The sequence below is a fragment of the Typopeltis vanoorti genome, chromosome 21, assembly GCF_054136105.1.
Source record: "Typopeltis vanoorti isolate ZY-2024b chromosome 21, IOZ_Tvanoo_1.0, whole genome shotgun sequence".
Taxonomy (NCBI): Eukaryota; Metazoa; Arthropoda; class Arachnida; order Uropygi; family Thelyphonidae; genus Typopeltis; species Typopeltis vanoorti.
Genome location: NC_143569.1, coordinates 27,500,575 through 27,519,001, shown reverse-complemented (window position 1 = coordinate 27,519,001; position 18,427 = coordinate 27,500,575). Strand labels below are relative to the sequence as shown.

General features: G+C 35.0%; 1 protein-coding gene across 1 annotated transcript in view; it reads right to left on the bottom strand.

Moving 5' to 3' along the window:
* LOC150094686 (cell adhesion molecule Dscam1-like) overlaps nt 1-18,427 on the bottom strand; it is a 314,713-nt gene that overhangs the window by 238,260 nt on the left and 58,026 nt on the right. The gene's annotated exons all lie outside the window — the stretch shown is intronic.

Sequence of the window (18,427 nt, the reverse complement as noted above, 5' to 3'; positions counted from 1 at the left end):
AAATACCCGTTTTTAGTTTCTTCATCAAAATGTGCAGCGGAATCCGATATGATAGCACTCTTAATCCTCTTTGCGGAGACTATTTGTTCGGTTTGAATTATTGATTGACGAACAGAATTGTTTGCAACATAGCGAGGCTTAAAAGGGAGGCAGATTTTGAAAATTAAAACTACGCCTCATGTGAACAGATCAACCTGGCCTCTCTCTCTCTCCTACAGCGTATCGTTCATTCCTTCCTCTTTATTCTCTTTTCACCGAATCGTTTTCTGCGTAGTTCATCTTCTAAGAGAATGAGGCTGTCCTTTGGTTCGTCTGTAGTTTTTTATTTTTTTTTTTCCCTTCTTCTGGATCTGACAAGCTCAGCCCCGTTCGATTCAGCAGAGAGTATCCAATCGCTCAGCTCACAGAACCTGTCGCTTTCTCTTGGGAATACATAGCCTTGAATGCTCGTCTTAAAGTTCCATTAGAGAAAGGGAAGTTGTGTGTCTATCTCATGGGGAATTGATTACAACTTGGCAGCTGGATTCGGGTGATACCTCTTCATGCGGAGGTATCTTTCTTATTCCTTAAGTCTCCCTTTAACAACGTTTTCTGTCTGTATGCGTGCAGAAAAAAAAAAACGGATGAAAGAAGGGAATTAGATAGCCTACGTATATTTACTTCAGTACCCGAGAATATATTTAGTCTGTTGCCCAGATACTGACCGATAAACAGTGTAGGAAATGCATACTTCTTAATGCTTTTTCCACAAAAAATCTCTAGCAGGATACCATTCCAAGGGAGGGTTTTATTTGCTGATTTTTTTTCCCGAATATACTGGATCGTTACTAGTTATCTGCCATTTGGTTGTGTTCAATGGTGTGTAGATGGCGCTGAATTGTCGTATGAAATTTAGTCATTTTGGACCAATAAAATTCTCCTCCGGTATCCCGGTTTTTTTTATTCATTCATCAACAACAAAAATGCATATTCTAAAGCATGCTTATCCTTTCTATCAATCAACTTCAAATAACTACCGTAAACTGGGATAAAATGCAAATGAATGATTTATAAAAATCCATTTTTATTGATTCAAATAAACCTACCAAGATTAATACTTGTTTCCAAAGATTTCTAAAACTATTTTTTCCACGAACTTGGTCGTGTGTACGAAAATTTTCATTTGTCATCAATTGTTAAGGGGCCAATTTATTTTTACTTCTGTTTTTTTACATTCTTTTAGTCCTTCCATCCCCTCGTTCCCAAATTTCTCATTCTGTGCACGTTTTCCATTGAAAAACTTCGTATCAAATTACAAATGTTATAAAAAAAAAAGAAAAAAAAAAGATTTATATCCTTGATCAGAAAGAATGTAGTGGAACAAAAATGCAGCCACAGTGAAAAAAAAAAACAGATCTATACTCTAACAAATGTCTTCCAGCCATTGTTAACACAAACGCAGGAGACGCTGCCAACAATGAGATTTTCAACAATGACAAAAATGTCCACTCAGCGTTAATTTATTATTGAAGTTTTTCACAAGTTTATATAGAGGCTCAAGAGAACATTTGTTCTGATCGGTCTTACTTGAACCAGAAGTTTGTAAATGGCACAGAACACGCTCAAGGATATAGGAAATGGATGGTCTGGCAATAAAGAGTCCATTATAAATTAGAATTTCGTCCAAAACATATTAATCCATTAGGAATTCATACATCAGTTTATACAGTTGAAAAAAAGCTGAAGATTGAAATAACTTCCAAAGTAAAAGGTTATTTTTTATCGGAAACTCCCAAGAACGTGGATATTTTTTAAAGAAATAATTTTAATGGCTAGTTAGCGATAATAATGATCTCTGGTTTTCCAGGATAAAAAAAAACTTACATTTCTGTTTCAGAAACAAAACAAAAAAATTATTTCATAAGAAGTGGAGTTCATCTCCAAAGGACTTTATGGATATTTGCTAGACAAAAGAGCAACGTCTTAGTGAAGCGTAAAACTTGCATGAAGTAATATCCCATCCCATGTTTCTCTTTCCATATCGCTGGGATAATTGACTAAACAGCTGGTACACACTCTCTTGCCTTAATTAGCCTATTACATTCTACCTTCTCATATTAGATAAACATCACAGGTTGCGCTGAGGGGCAAATCGTATTAAGGCGCATATTACTTAGCGTCGAGTTAACACTGAACCCAGAGTTTTCAGGCTTAAAGAATTTTTTTCTTTCTATTGTATCTACCAAGTAAGTACTCCTACCTCAACTCGGTGATTTAAGACAAATTGTTTGCCAGCGATTACTATAAATTACTTTTTTCCTCTTCCTATCGTAATTTTAATTAAAATTTTCCAGCGCGTCTGTTGTAAACCCCCCCCCCTCCCCGAACAAAAAACCTTGGAGAACTCTTAATAGTGGCTACTTTTATTCTAAAAAAAGAAGTAAATCTTATGGGATGTCAAGTACTATTTGGTAAACCTTGCTCTAGATAGGTTTTATAGTCATATGTATTAATGATCCGAGTCAGAAATTAAAGACAGGTATCCAGCTGAAAGTGACTTCGTAGAGTGACTATGGACCTTCTTAATGATCATTTAACATGGTTTTACCATATTTCAACGAGGTAATTCTTAGCAAGAGGAGTGTGGAGTATCTAAGATAAGCAGTGTGCGCATTGGAGGTGGTCTACATTTGCTATATAAAAAGCCTTGGCTGCTATATGTGTCTTTAAATTTATTTCTAAACCACTTTCACTTCTGTCGCCATAAAAAGAACATTACACGAGGGTTTGTTTACTTCTTTAGTTGTTGGCAATTACTGACGAAGCGATTAATGGTAGACTTCTTTCTATTAATTATTTTTTGTCCATTCGCTTGTTTTTGTGACACCAGAATATACAAAAAAAAAAACCCCTCTGAGTTCATCTAAGTCCTTTAATTGAAAAGAAAAAAAAAAAGTCAAATATTATTCGGGTTTCGACGGAATTCGAACCCAATAAAATCATTTAATTTATTTATTACAAATAGAGATATTTGTATTATTTTTACTGACATTAAGTTTCCTTTGATGTTAATCTGGGATCGAGTTAACGATACTGTTCAACTCAAAAATCAACAAAGCACTTGCGCGTATTCCTGAACAAAGAATTGACTGGGTACGCCTTCCGCTCATAGAAAAAAGTATAATACCGAATAAACTAATTCATTAGTGCATAAAATATTATAAACTTTAAAGAAATATAGCATTGCATGAAGGGCTGCTGATTCAGTAAACTAATAACAAATCTGGCATTTCGTCAAAACCACCTAAAAAAAAAGGCATATTTCAGTGCTTTGATTCACATTCCTCTTCGTAGCCAGAGTCTCATAACGGCTAACTACAAATACCATACGGGAGAAGCACACCAAGATACCTGATAACTTACTATCACCGATCTATTACAAGTTTCCTTTCCCAGTCTTCAAAGACAGAAACCTAACACTTTTTCACGTAGCTGGTCCAAAGCTGCATTCGTTCCATAGCATTGTGGGAACATCTGCATCCACAATGTCAGAACAAAACTGTTTGATTTGGTCCCCAGTGAATCATGCTGTAAGGATCACTAATAAGGAAACGTTTTACTATTATTAGTATTTAAACAGTAGATTAAAAGGTCATCTAAACATAGAGCCGATTCGACGTCTTCTTAGCTTAAAAAATCACTTATCATTGAGGGGGGGGAATGGAAGTGAGTGGTCGCATCGAATCAGGCGAGTGTCATTCTGATGTGTATTAAAATTAACCTTTTTTTTTTTTTTTTTTTTTTTTTAAGTTTCAAGGGTGAATTAGCATGCAGGAATTTTTAATGCAAAAAGTATCATGAAAACCATATTCACCGAGTGAAGTGATGGAAAAATTATTAGTAATGTGGAAAAGAGTCATTTGGTGCACCCAAGGATTGTTTTTTCTGATTCAAAAATTCACCATGTTAAAATTTCTGGTGAAGAAGATAGCGCTGATGTTCCTGAAATAAATGAGTTTCCAGCTGAAGTCCAGAAAATAATTGATGAAGGTGGTTAACACCCCTGATTTGGCTTTTAATGTCGATGAGATGGGTCTCTACTGGAAAAAGATGTCTAGTAGGACATACATAGCCTACGAAGAGAAATCTAGTCTTAGTTTAAAGTCGGTCTTTTTCAGCCTTGGATTGCTATTGGATGAAAATGCATCCACTTATCCCCTCATCGAACATTAACAGATGCCGTGCGATCACTCAGATGTTTGGTGATGTGCCACACCATTCTCCCGGTGTGGTCCTGTTGTACTCTTTTCTGGAGGCTTCAACTCTGAAGATCACCGACTCTAGACACGTTCCAAAATATTTTATTTTACCTCAATTTACCAAATATAGTGTAAATCGAAACAACACTGTAACGATATGTCATTTACCTTGCAATTGTGATATTATAATTTACATATTAAAAAATAAAAGGTGTACTAATAAAAGAATGTTAACTTTATAATATTTACATCAAAATATAATTCTAAAAGTAAATTATTATATAATTTTATTTTTTATTTTATAAAATATAAATTTATATTTTAAAATAAACTCAAAATTCTATCAAAACACTATCAAGAATATAATGCAGATTTATGATAAATCCATATATTCGGAATTTATTAAATCCTAAGCATGCCATATTTTAAATTTAATCTTTTATTTTTTGATAAAAATTTTGCCCATAAAACCTCGTGATCCTATCACATTTAGTACTATGAGTAGATTAGGAATTAAATAATTTTAGGAATCCCGCTCTTTAACTTAAATATGGAACTCCTAGCCTTCGCTAATCAGTAAGCATTATCACACACAATCGACAATTAAGATCATTGTTTAATAATAGATGGATTTTCAGCATTTTTGACTACAAGTTTAATTAATTTGATTTTTTAAATAATATTTTATAGATTATTATAAAATTATTTAGTAATTTACAAGAAAGACAACGAAACACATTAGACACCCATTTAAAATATTCTAGTGTAAATATAAAAAAGCGAGATGTAAATTTGGCAAAATAAAAACTGCATGAATAATTTGCCCATAGAAGGAAAATAAGGACACATCTCTATGATGTAACCTTGCATGAATGTTGTATTGTTGGAGATGTACCGAGAGAGATAAAATTCAATAGAATACGAATTAAAAAAAACGCACTAAAAACACAAAGCCCTGCCACTGTGTGGCAGTGAAATAATGTTTATTCGCGAAGGCAAAGCATCTCCCGAGTAATTAAATAACCATTAACAATAGTGCGGTAGAATGCAATTAGCTTGCTACTGTTAATACCATTTCATCCTTCTAAATCTCGCGTTCATTTGCGGCGAAGTGCGATGACACGAACTACCCCTACTACAGGACATCAATTAAGAAAGTCCAGCTGGAATTTATGGCCAAGTGTTTAAATCAGATGCTTAATTCCGATTTGAATGGTGGCTTCGGTTAGATTCCTTTATTGCATTCTTGACCTGATTACTCAGATTCTTCTTTTCCTTTTGCGTCCATTACCTTTTTTTTTTTCTCCTCCTCGGTGATAAAGAAAGGAAAGACACGGTGATAATTAGCATTCAAAGTCTTAACCCTGAATGCTTCAAGTTCCTCTATAGGAACACTAAAATAGTTTGCCTAATAGGCATCAGTTCACAAGAATTGCATTTAGTGATACCGTTTGCTGGGTTAATGACTCTAATGGATGTTACGTACGGAGTGACTACGCCTTGTCGTAGGTGCCTCGAAGTAGCTGCGAGTAATCTTATATAGGTGCAGCCAAAAACGAAAAAAAAAATAAACAAGGCAGATTCTTAATGAAGCTTCCGATTTTAAGAAGCTTGGAGAGATTTAGAACAAAATGAATAGAAAATTATTTTGGTGCATATACGGGAGATATGGGGGAGGATTTAAAAATTAATAAAAACTCACAATACCAATTAGAAGTGTGTTATGGAAGTCAACTGCATTTGATCTTAGGTAGGTATATCAGATTTTGTTTATGAAGAAAAAGGCTATGATCTTCGTTCGAGTAGATATGTTAGCCTATTCTACAATAGATTCCCCTATGTATTATTAAAATATAACATATTTTAATAATACAGTCACATTGCAAATTATATTTATATGTGATAGGTATTAAAGCAGATTGAGTTTATCCGCCCTCTATACTGAATATATATAGGGTGTCCCAAAAATGTATACAGACTTTTATAGCTCCCTAAATTTTCGTTCTTTTCAGGTATAACTGATTTGAAATATTTCCGGAAACGCAACTAAGTTTTCAGGAAACGAAATTTATCCTAAAGTGCTACTGGAAGGGCGACAACGTAAGTGAAGTGCAAAGACAGTTTAGAACGGAGTTTCAAAGAGATCCACCGATGCGACTCACCATTACGTGAATTAGAGATAAGTTTGAAGCAGATGGAACTATTCAAGACATCCAAAAGCAGCGTTCCGGAAGACTGCGGACGTCCACAAGAGAAAATGAGTCGCTGGAAACTTATCTCCGAAAAAATCTGTTCGACAAGCGGCTCGTCTGACAGGAATTTCGAAATCGAGGGTTAGTTGCATTTTAAATCGCGCCCATTGGATAAGTTTTTTCCCCAACGTTAGTCCATGCCCTCAATAAAGATGATCCTGACAGGAGAGTTGAATTTTGGGAGTAACTGGCAAAATGTGCAGAGGATACTCAATTTTTAAACAAGATTGCTTGGAGCGATTAGGTCACATTTAAGTTAAATGACGCAATTAAATCGCCACTGTTGCAGCTACTAGTAAACTAAGAATCCGCATGTTACTGTGGAACACCATGTGTTCTTTTCTAACAACAGTCATTGATACTGTTTATCTGAACTTGCTGCAGGAACCCGTCATGCTACGCATTTGGAGAGAAGTATGGATATTAGAAGGAATTTTACTTCCAGCAAGATGGAGCACTTCCCATACCATAGTGACGACATATGGACTGGGCGAAGAGGTAACAATGAAACTCCCCCTCCCCGCGTGTTCACCAGACCTCACGCCAATGGACATTACATTTTTTTTTTCTTTTTTAATGGGGATACATCAAAATAAAGTTTATGGCATAAAACTGGCAACAGTAGAATCAATTGATTGAATACTCGCAAATACTAAATAAAATCATTCGTGATGTTTGCAAATTCATTTGTCCGCATTATCTGCAGTGCCTGGAACAGAATGGCCGTCAGTTAGAATACTTGCGATAACTTAAAAAGATTCTATATTTGTCTTCATTTGGATTATAAAACTTAGATATACTTACTAAGCATTGTATTTATAATTATTCAAAGTGTGTATACATTTTTTGGGACACCGGTATGTTGTTTACATTTACTCCAGAGGGCAAGTCATTTTTCATTTCTAAAATGTATATTTTACGTAAATAGATTAATCTTGTTAGGGAAATTTAACAGTACTTTTTTATTATATTTTGGTGTAAAACGCAAATCAGCAATTCAATTCAATTACAGATTAATATAAACTAAACATCTAGAATATAAATCAGTTTATGAAAGTTAGAGAGAGGAAAACTTCTCGTAATTTTAGCAGTACTCTAAGCAAGAATTAAAAATTATTTAAGTGCATAGAAAAAAATGAATATTTTTTTCTATGCACTTAAATTCTAGAAAAAAAATGAATATGAAAAAATGAAAATGAAAATTAAGTATATTAATCCGAATAAATATAGCAGCTCTAATAAACAGAAAATTCAAACTACACCATAATTTTTTTAACATAAAAAATTAAATAAAAATAGTTATTTATGTTATTATTAATATGTTACTAATATGGAGAGACGAAAATCGACCGTGAGATGCGGTGATTGATTCATTCAATCCAATACCCTTGGAGGGTAATGGATGGCAATGCTGTAGTCAATGAAGTTCTAACTGAGGCTCGGCTGTTACCCTCCTGCCATGATCAGAGCTTTATAGCTCAATAACACCTTATCCTTACACTGTCCTCTACTGATAACGGGGAAGATGAAAAGCATTCTTGCTTCGACCCTTTAAACCAGTCCTTATAAGTATTACTAATATGATTTAAAATATTATATATGCTAATATAATTTAAAATATAATAATAGGGTTTGAAATACTTTATTTAACAAATCAAAATTCTAAATACGCCATAAGTTTTATAACGTACAAAAAAATCTAAATTTTAAAAATTTATAAGATATGTAAAACAATAAAAACTATACAACCAGCGATGGTGGTACACGAAGAGCTATAAGATGAAAAATCATTCAGCATCTCACATGGAATGCAAAGCAAATACCTCTTTTATTCGAGAAATGAGGCATCAGTCTATTAGATAAACTCTTCCAACAGAAAATGAGTATTATTAGAGGCTTACTAGAAGCGAAAAGAACGAAATAATCATCTGGAATTTCTAGAATAAAGTTAGATCTTAGTTACAAGTAACAGCATAGTGTCAGCCGTCAAAGTGATCTCGGAGTCAACTACCTCACAACCCGAGATCCTTTTTTTTTTATATATTGAAAGAGAAAGGAACTGTGATCTCTCATAATAGCCGTAGCACTCAGCTTGGTCTTTAGGAAAGGATAAAAAGATTGCAGGAATCGATCCCAGATGGTTCGGGAACTTCTTTTGTCTCTTCTTCGATCTGGAGCTATTTACGTTCTTTCTTCGCTATTTCTTACGTTACTTTAACAGTCCCAAGGCCCACGTTTCTCGCTGCGTGTCTTTTGTACGTTTTCTTGGCCATCTGCGTCTCGTTAATACCATTTCAATTTAAATTATTTACTAAAAAAGCGTCAAATGAAATTAATTACAACACTGAGTTTAGTTTCGGAGTTTCCAAGGAGATTTTGATATGGAAGTTTAATTTTCTATTGCGATGCTAATCTCCTCCTTATGTCCTCTTGAATATACGCTTTTATTATTAATATTATTAGTCCCCCTAATATCCGACAGATGGAGTTATATGCTATTGTTTTCAATGATAGAAGCGCATTCTTTATCCGATTTTGACGGCGCAGAACCGACATTCCAGTATGTTAGCGACGCACACAAGTGTGCGTCAGTTCTTATTTGGTATGTGAATAATTCTTAGAAAAGTGCAAAGTATTACAAGTTTGCGAGAAGAGATGTCTGCGTTGCTATTTTGACCTTGTTACTTGCGTCCGCATCAATAACATACGAGATTCATCGCTAGAACGTAAAGAATCGCTAGCACCATCTGCCTCACTTTAGGACCGGTGACGAATTCCTACAGCTAGCACGACAGCTGTCGCCTGTACACAGAGGGGTAGTGCGAACACCTTCGGGAATAATGTATCCATGAAGCAGCTCCCAGCGAGGGTCATCTGAAAGCAGGCTGGAGTAGTTTATTGACTATGTGAAACACATTCATAGTGGTATGTGAGTTGCTAATATTCCACCTGCTACACGAATGTCTTCACGTTACTGAGCAGTGAAAGATGACATAATGATAGCAAAAAAGAAAAAAAAAAGAGAGGAACTACGTGTGGAATCATCAAACCATTTTAATTAACTTGTGATGTTTTCAAAAACGATATTTGTTTTAGTTTAAGATGCGTGCATACACGAGCACGAGGATATTGTTAAGTATATGGAAGTACGTGTGCGTCATTGGCAAAGTAGTTGGCAGGCGGTTAAGAAAGTTAATTACAAAAGATGGATTAGCACAATCGTAATAAATTGAAGCAAACGAATTACAACAGTTTATCTACAATATATATTGTGTTTATCAAACATTTTTATGTTATTTGGATTGTTGCGTATTGTACGTAATAATCTCTTACTGTTTATTGTTAGCTGATTCTATACATGTGTGTCAACAATGCAGTATGATCGGCTTCCTAAACTAGATTGTACTTGGCTAATTTTTGTCACTGTGCTGCTTAGTCAGTTAAGATTTATATCAGTTTCTTTGATAACTGAGATAAGTCACGACTTGACTAGTATACCTAACTGCAATACTTTAGAAGTGGCCGAAATTGTACAGTCCAAATAATAACACGAATTATGAATTATTCAATAAGGTATAATATAAACGCGAATGAGAGTGGGTAAGTACGAGATAGGTTTGGCATTCTGATATTGATCGAAATGCAACAGTGACTGATGTCGTCAGGAGTATGTTAACTCTCTCACACGAGAATAAAAAATAGTTGCATTTGCAAGTTGACATTACTAGTGTTTGGAAATGGCAAAAGCCTGTTTTAGGGGTAAAGTAAGTTTTTAATATAGTTCCAAGAGGAACTACATATTAATATTTTTTTAAATAAACGGTGCAAAGAGTTATTCGTACAGAATGCGACTGGAAAGTTAAGAATGTCTTACACAACTGGGCATCAATAAATTCATTGCAATAAAAGGCAGGAAAAACACACCAAGAATTGCAACTTCGAAATTGTAATAAAAAATAACATATAGGTTGTCAGTGAACCTTGGATTAAATAAATATTTCTAATAGCTTGATTATATGTTCACAGTGCGTATAGGTTGAAATGGAACTTATTGCATAATAATACATCAAAGAGAAAGGAGGAATTAATGCAAATTATCAAAGATAAAAATTGGTTATATTGTTGAATTGAAATTCTTAGTGCTTTGGTTCAACTATTTGCAGGCAGAGGTCGTTGCTGAGAGATGAGTAATGTATTGTACCCGAGTATTCCATTAGAGATATATTAATATTACTACTAAACGCATTAACTACTTTATTTAAACATTACCTCATTTTAAATATCATTGATGCAACTCGTAATTGAATAAATTCAACGGAAATTGTGGGATTAAAAATTTCCGAATAAATTTAAACTGGAATATGACGAACTTTCTACATTTCAGTCGGTACGAAATACGGAAACCAGCCAGAATAACAGTTGCAGTTTATAATACACTGGCCTCAGATGCTTCGGTAGTAACTGAAAACTAACCGTTCCTCTGCCAAGAATCACTTTCCCGCATCCCCATTTTATAATGGGTCATTCAAAACTAATCCATTGCAAGCATTCTCCAGATAGGTAATACTATGTCGTAGCTGATTTACCTTAAACAAGAGGCAATAATAGCCGGTTGTAGTTGAGACAATGTCAAACTATATTCACAGAAGATACTACAAAAACGCCATGAATTTTATCGATCCACATATGCCATACTTGCCGCAACGTATCTGTTCCTGGTCGGCATAAACAAATAGCCCTTTACGATGAAGTGTCGTATAGATTGTGTGACGTTAATATACGAGGGATCTGGAAAGTTCTGATAAATACCTAGAAGAAAATTGATATTAAAGCAACAGATATAACCGCAAGAAAGACATGAGTTACCTTCATAACTCCGGTACAAGTATGCTCTTTCTTGTGGTTTTATCAGTTGCTTTAATATCATTTTTCTTCTAGGTGTTTATCAGAACTTTCTAGACCCCCCCCTCGTATATAAAAAAATTCATAGAATTTTCGATAAACAACGATACTATGGAATACCTTTAGGACTGTTAAATTTAGCACTAAAATTTTCTCTGGAACAAATAAGCAATTCACAATTAAAATCGTCATTTAACTGAAAATCCCCACGTACTGCCTGCCAGTTACCATTTGTGCATTATTATTTATTTTTCTCTAACTGTCAACTTAATTAACATGAGCGCAGCTACTAGTATTTACGATTTTGGCATGATGATTAACTAACTGGTGTGTGGAGGAAGGAAAAAAATACTAATTTGGTGGTTACTTAATTTATCAATTTTCTACTTAAAGAGTCTGAAGTAATTTTTCAGACCGTGCACATAAAAAAAAGTATTTTGTATGATTTTTTGTCCTCCTGGGAACGAATAGTGTTTTACTAAATGAATTCCTTTCTATAAGCTACCAATTAATTTTTTTGCGATTAATTTCAGGACTAAAAAAAAGAGTGACTAAAAGGGTTTTTTAAATAAACAGAGAAGCAAGGAATGTTAGTAAAATACGGCAATACACAGTTGAAGCGAAAAACGACATTTCACACAAACGGATTGAATCAAGACATTGAAACCCCCCCCCCATTTTAATCTCCGTCAAGTAGGTGAAGTATTACGTATTTCAACTTCTTCCGCCCAAGATTTACCATACAGAACAAAAGAAGAAATAAATCCGACTAATTGATACAAATACTGCAGAAATTCCAGACTGTGTTATAACTTTCTTAGATATTATCTTTTTACGTTCTTTATGTACAGTTTAATCTTCCCTTATGTTCATTTTGAATAATGCATATAGATAATACTCTTCTGGGCTCTTTGTCTTTTGAATTCGTGCTATCAATAATGTAATTTATAGTTAATTATTTTTCTGAGAAAATAATGTTAACAAATTATTTATAGGCCTATTAATATTTTATTCAAACTTACCTTTCACGAAAGCATTTGCCAAACGTCTGATGGTTTTAACAATGGAGAGCGTTTTGCATCCACCTGGTGGCAGAATTCTCACCGAAGCATTCAAATGAAAACTAAATTAAAATACGTTAAACCACTAAAGAATATTCATTTCTCGTGGTGAAACTGCAAACAAAAGAGCAGCTGCTTCAGAGATAGTTTATAACAGCACTGTTGTTCAAGCGAATTAATGCTCTCGTAGATGTGCAGAATTTGATTCAACGACTCCATTCTCGGAGATTAGATGCTATTCATGCATTTTATAAGTTATTCTTCATGCTATTGCAAATGATGCCTCATGATTTGAATAGACTTCGCATATAAATTCATATGAAACGGGCTTAGATTGCAAATAATGTACCGTATCATAATTTATGAAATACAAGTTTGATGATAGGGAGTTTTAAGAAGCACTTTTTTATTATTTCGCTTGATTTGTTTCAGTTAAATTTGATAGGCTCTGATTGCCTGTGCATCAAAAATTCTTTAAATTATATTCTGATGTATTCGTTGATGCAGATTGAGGTTGTTACATTCTTTCTTCATTTTTTTAATTCGACGATAGTGCTATGGGTATTAAACAGTGCATTTTTAGGAAACAAATGGTATCAATTTATATTATACAACAACTCCTCTATAAGCTATTAGCGTTACATCTACTTTACGTAAAGGTATGCGCTCAATTGCCGACTCTGGTTAAAGATGTTTAGTCGGCTTTTAGAAATTCGTAAAATGGATGCAAAGCTAAAAACTTATGATGCAGCTTCTATAGAATAGGAAATAACATATTTTATAACAGAAATTGGTGCTATTTATTTTCTAAAAAAAAAGAGCAAGGAATTCAGCAACCGTAATATAGCTATTTATTATATGGTCGATATTACAAATTCAAGATGTAATATGCACAGTTTGCTTCTGAATTCTGGAGGCTAAAAATAAATGGACGTAAGGAGGTTAAATTGGAAACAACTGGAACTGTTTACCACAGTCGCGAAATGTGATACTTATAGTACGTTACTTCTCTGGAACGATCTAGGTTACATAAACAGAAATCTTGTTTTAGAGGCCAAACATATTTTTATACAACTTCTGCTCTCCAGTAAGCAAAATAGTGGCGTCCGAAGTAATTCCACTAATTACAAAAGAACTAATCTCCTGTGTGGTAGCGAGTTTGAGGCTAACATGATGAAATATGTGGACCTTGAGATTCATTTGCTGGGATGAAGAAATGCATCGTCAGTTACCCTGATGAATACTAAGGAATTATTATGAATGGCTTAAACTAACCAAACATTGACTGGTTAGCAGAAAGAGCTCAAGAATAAAGAATTTACTGAGTTATAAGATAACTTTCTCAAGCAGCGGGAAAGAAGAAACTTAAAAGTCTCGGTTAAGAATGCAAATGTTTCGTCACCAGATGGTGACAGTGGTCATGCCGTACTGTCCTGGGAAGTAGCCAACTATGTGGATATCCCAATTAGGACGGGTTACATGCTGACCAATTAGGCTGGAAATCATGACACACTCTTAGGAGAATACTATCTTTGGTCCCACGGTATCGGTTAAGTCGGGAAGATATCACCAATGCATGGAAAGATTTGAAAAGATGCATAAATAATGCAGTACCGTATCTGAATGGGTCTTCCTAGAGTTCAAAGAACAAATGGAATGGGAGTGAAATGGATGTGCAGTTTCATTAAACAAGAGATCCATAAGATGATGAAGAAGGAATATCGTGAGAGGAATTATGAAGTATATAAATCTCAAGACTGAAGAGTTACGAGTGTCGTGCGGGAAGACAATTCGGCGTATGAAAAGTAAAAGACTGTGCAGGCTTTTGACAACCCAAAAAATTTTATCGTTATGCTGCAAATAAAAGAAGAATGGATGTGGAAGAATAACTTTACTGGATGCAGATGGTACTCTTGTGTCAGAAGCAAATGCGATTATTGTTCAATTAATGAGTTGTCACTTCTCTAACAGGGTGTATGTAACACAGCTCGCAGTACTACAACTCTACTAATTAAAGACAGAAGCGTGTGAGGTGGTTCTATAGCTGCTGCTGCATAGATTGGATAGGAATTTGGAAAGAGAAACAGATAGGAAAGATATCGCCATCTATGCTAAAGGCATGTTCAGTCGTATTGGCTTGGCCGTTGATATGTTTGTATAATTCCAATCTCTGCTTAAGAAAGATCCCACAGGAATGGAAAGAATGTATAAAACAGCACCGTTGTTCAAGGATGGTACAAAAACCAATGTGTCTAACTACTGATCAATTAGTATCTCTGATGGTAGAGATTTTAGAAAAGTTAGAACTCTCATACAGAAATGGATGAAAATGAAGATATGTTTCTGCAAAGAACCGCATGGGTTTACGAAAGGGAGATCATGTCTGAGATGCTTGGTAAGAATATGTAATAATATAACGGGTGAGTTGAATTAGGGAATGGATATACTACTGTTGGATTTGTTAAAGCATTTGAGGATGCTAAGTGAAAGGCTTCTGCATAAATATACTGGAATATAAAATATTGTCATGAGTAAGTGGGTGGCTCAAGGACAGGCATACGAAGTGGCGTGAATCTGTCAGATATAAGGTGATCAGTGGTGACATGGTGGTTAATCGTTTGACCGTTGTTGTTCAATCTACACGTTAGTGATATTGGGAAGGACCTGGAAGGAGATGTTCAATTGTTCGCAGTTGATGCAAATATAGGCAGGTCAATCTGCTAAACTACTTATAAAGTGACCTGACTTGTTTGCAATTCTGGGCTAACGTGTAATGTTAATAAGTGTAAAAGTATGCACTTTGGCGTGGTTAGATTTCCACAAACATAATTCCACAAATCAGAAACGGAAGAAGCTAGGAATCTTGGCATTGTGGAGGATAGGACTTTGAAGTTCAAGGTTCCAACTGCAAAAAAATTCAAATACAACTTAAAGGATAACTGCGATGTTGAAACAAGCACTGACGTATAAAGATGAAGTCATTTTGTCTCTTCACAAGACCTTGATAAGACCGCACTTGGACTACTGTGCGTAGGTTTGGTCATCTGGGTTTCGGGAGGGGGGGGGGAATAACGAAGCCGTATAATCGATGCGAAGAAGACTGTAGATTATGAGGACAGATTGAAAGTATGTGGACTGACTACAAGACGCTCCTTAACAGAAATTTTATGATTAGAAGTCTATAATCTTTAGGTGGAATTTTAAGATAATCTGAATATTTATTTTCTGAATTCTCCAAAATTTCTGCATTTATTATAGAAAGACAGTAAACTTTATCGTTGCCAACATTGAAGAACTTGAGTGAAACCATATTACTCGATTCTTCTGTCTTGACCCAACACAGCTGTGACATTTAGTGGGCATCCATGTACTGTGAAAGTCCACTAAATGTTGAAATAATGTTTGTGAAAAAAAAAAATTTTCAGGAAGTACCAAAGGAGAAACACCATCTTACAAAAGTGCATCAGCTCTTCTATAAATTCGAAATGTTACTATAGGACCAACAGCGTTCTGATCCCGCGTAAATTTTAAATCTTTCTTATATTGTTTTGAAGACAGTCAAATCAGTCGATTTTCATAAAAACAGTCTTCGTTTAAAAAGGTGACAAAGGTACGAGATATTACGTCATGCGTGGATCAAACGGCATGCCTAATTTTGTAAACAAGCATGCAGCAACAAATTGATAGCATTGCATAGAGAACTCGTCTTTGAATTTTGCTCAATGTTATTGTTTAAATAGAGCTTTAGGAAGAAAATTACAATAGAATCTACTAGTTACTGGATATACCCTCAAAGTTAGAGTAGCTTAAAAATAAGCAAATAAATATATACATAAAATTTCAACGTCAATAATGCTAATGTTCTTTGCTTACCTTTGCTGAAGTTTCCATGTGGCGAATTTATTGCAAAGTAAATAAATGCGAATACTTGAAACAATTTACCTCCAAATTCAGCAAATTAAACGAAGTTCGCGTTCAATTGTTTTCTCCGATTTTGGAGGGATGTCCTTCTTCCATTACCTTTAAAATATCGCCCGAGGAAATAGCCGCGCGGGTTCAAATAGTTCAACGCTAATTACCAAACGAGTTGTCTGTGAGTGTATTCAGGAAATCCGAGAAGACTGAGTTCTGGCAGTGATTCAAGTCGTGGAGATTACAAAGCATTTCTAAGCATATGGGACAGCACACTGCCAGGAAATTTAGTTTTGATTTTGTCCACTACGCTGATTTTATTCGAAGAGTTTTAAGATAAGCAGGTTACATTCAACAATGGAGCTGTTATCATGCTTAATGTCTATTATTGTTATATATATATATATAGTATTTTTTAAAATTTATTATTGATAATTGTGAATTATTAGAAATGAGGATATTATAGATCGATCCGTAATTATCCCAGGAAACTCCGATGAAGGTTGCATTCTCATAAACGTTTTTTTGGTAAATTTCAAAAATCTTGAAGATTTTTAAAATTTGGCTATAAAATATAGATGGATTTATAATATTCTTTATTATAATGACATGATTACTGTAAATTAAAAAAGTTTTGCTTTACACTTTAGTATTAAATTATGCACCTAATAATATTTCACTTATTAATATAATTAATGAAAGAAATGGAATATTCGGGTGAGAGGGGACAGACCCTGATTGGGTGAACAGTATTGATCAATCGACCGTGAGATGCGGTGATTGATTCATTCAATCCAATACCCTTGGAGGGTAATGGATGGCAATGCTGTAGCCAATGAAGTTCTAACTGAGGCTCGGCTATTGCTGTTACCCTCCTGCCATGATCAGAGCTTTAATAGCTCAGTAACACCTTATCCCTACACTGTCCTCTACAGATAACGGGGAAGATGAAAAGGATTCTTGCTTCGCCCCTTTAAGCCAGTCCTTATAAGGACTATAAGGAAGGCGGGTGAGAGGAGAAGATCGACCGTGAGATGCGGTGATTAATATAAAAAAAGGAATATCTGGATGGGAGGAGAAGATCGACCGTGAGATGCGGTGATTAATACCCTTCGAGTATAATGGATGGCAATGCTGTTACCCTCCTGCCATGATCAGAGCTTTAATAGCTCAATAACACCTTATCCCTACACTATCCTCTACAGATAACGGGGAAGATGAAAAGCATTCTTGCTTCTCCCCTTTAAGCCAGTCCTTATAAGGACTATATATAAGGATAAGGAATATGTGATCCCCGTGTGGTTGCCGGGATAAGAATAGCATCAATGTAGTTCATGCATCGACATGATATAGATACGAGGCGACTAAAATGGGTACCCAGGGAGGGTAATGGATGGGAATGCTGTATCCAATGAAGTTCTAACTGAGCCTTTGCTATTGCTGTTACCCCTCCTGCCATGATCAGAGATTTATGTAGCTCAATAACACCGTATCCTTACACTCTCCTCTTCAGATAACGGGGAAGATGAAAAGCATTCTTGCTTCGCCCATCTAGCCGGTCCTTTTAAGGACTTTTTAAGGAATATGTGATGACATGCGAGATTTCTGCTTGTTCTCATACATATACATGTCAAGCCTTGTCTGCTGTGTTACATGTGATCCATCCTAGAATATCACAGAAGCTGATTTGTACAAACTCTTCAGTTCTTTTGATATCGCCTCCACCAAGAGGGGTGGAGGTGCAATATCTTCTCCGTCACTCACAAAGTGGATTTGACATCCTAGTCCTCAGACATCGCTTCTTTACATACCTCATTAGAATCATTAAGAAAATTATGTTCATCACTCTTAGCAATCAGCTCTCACCCAGGTATGGACTCCCTCCATCCCTTTTCTTTCTTAAGGTTCAGGATCAACAATGTAGACCATGGAAATTCAGATATCAAGAGATTGGAATGAATCTATAGACTGACTCTTAATAACTGAGGTCTTGGTTATAGACCTATGGTGTTTTTCTTTCTTTCTTTCTTTCTTTTTTTTTTGAACAGATTAATTGGTTGTC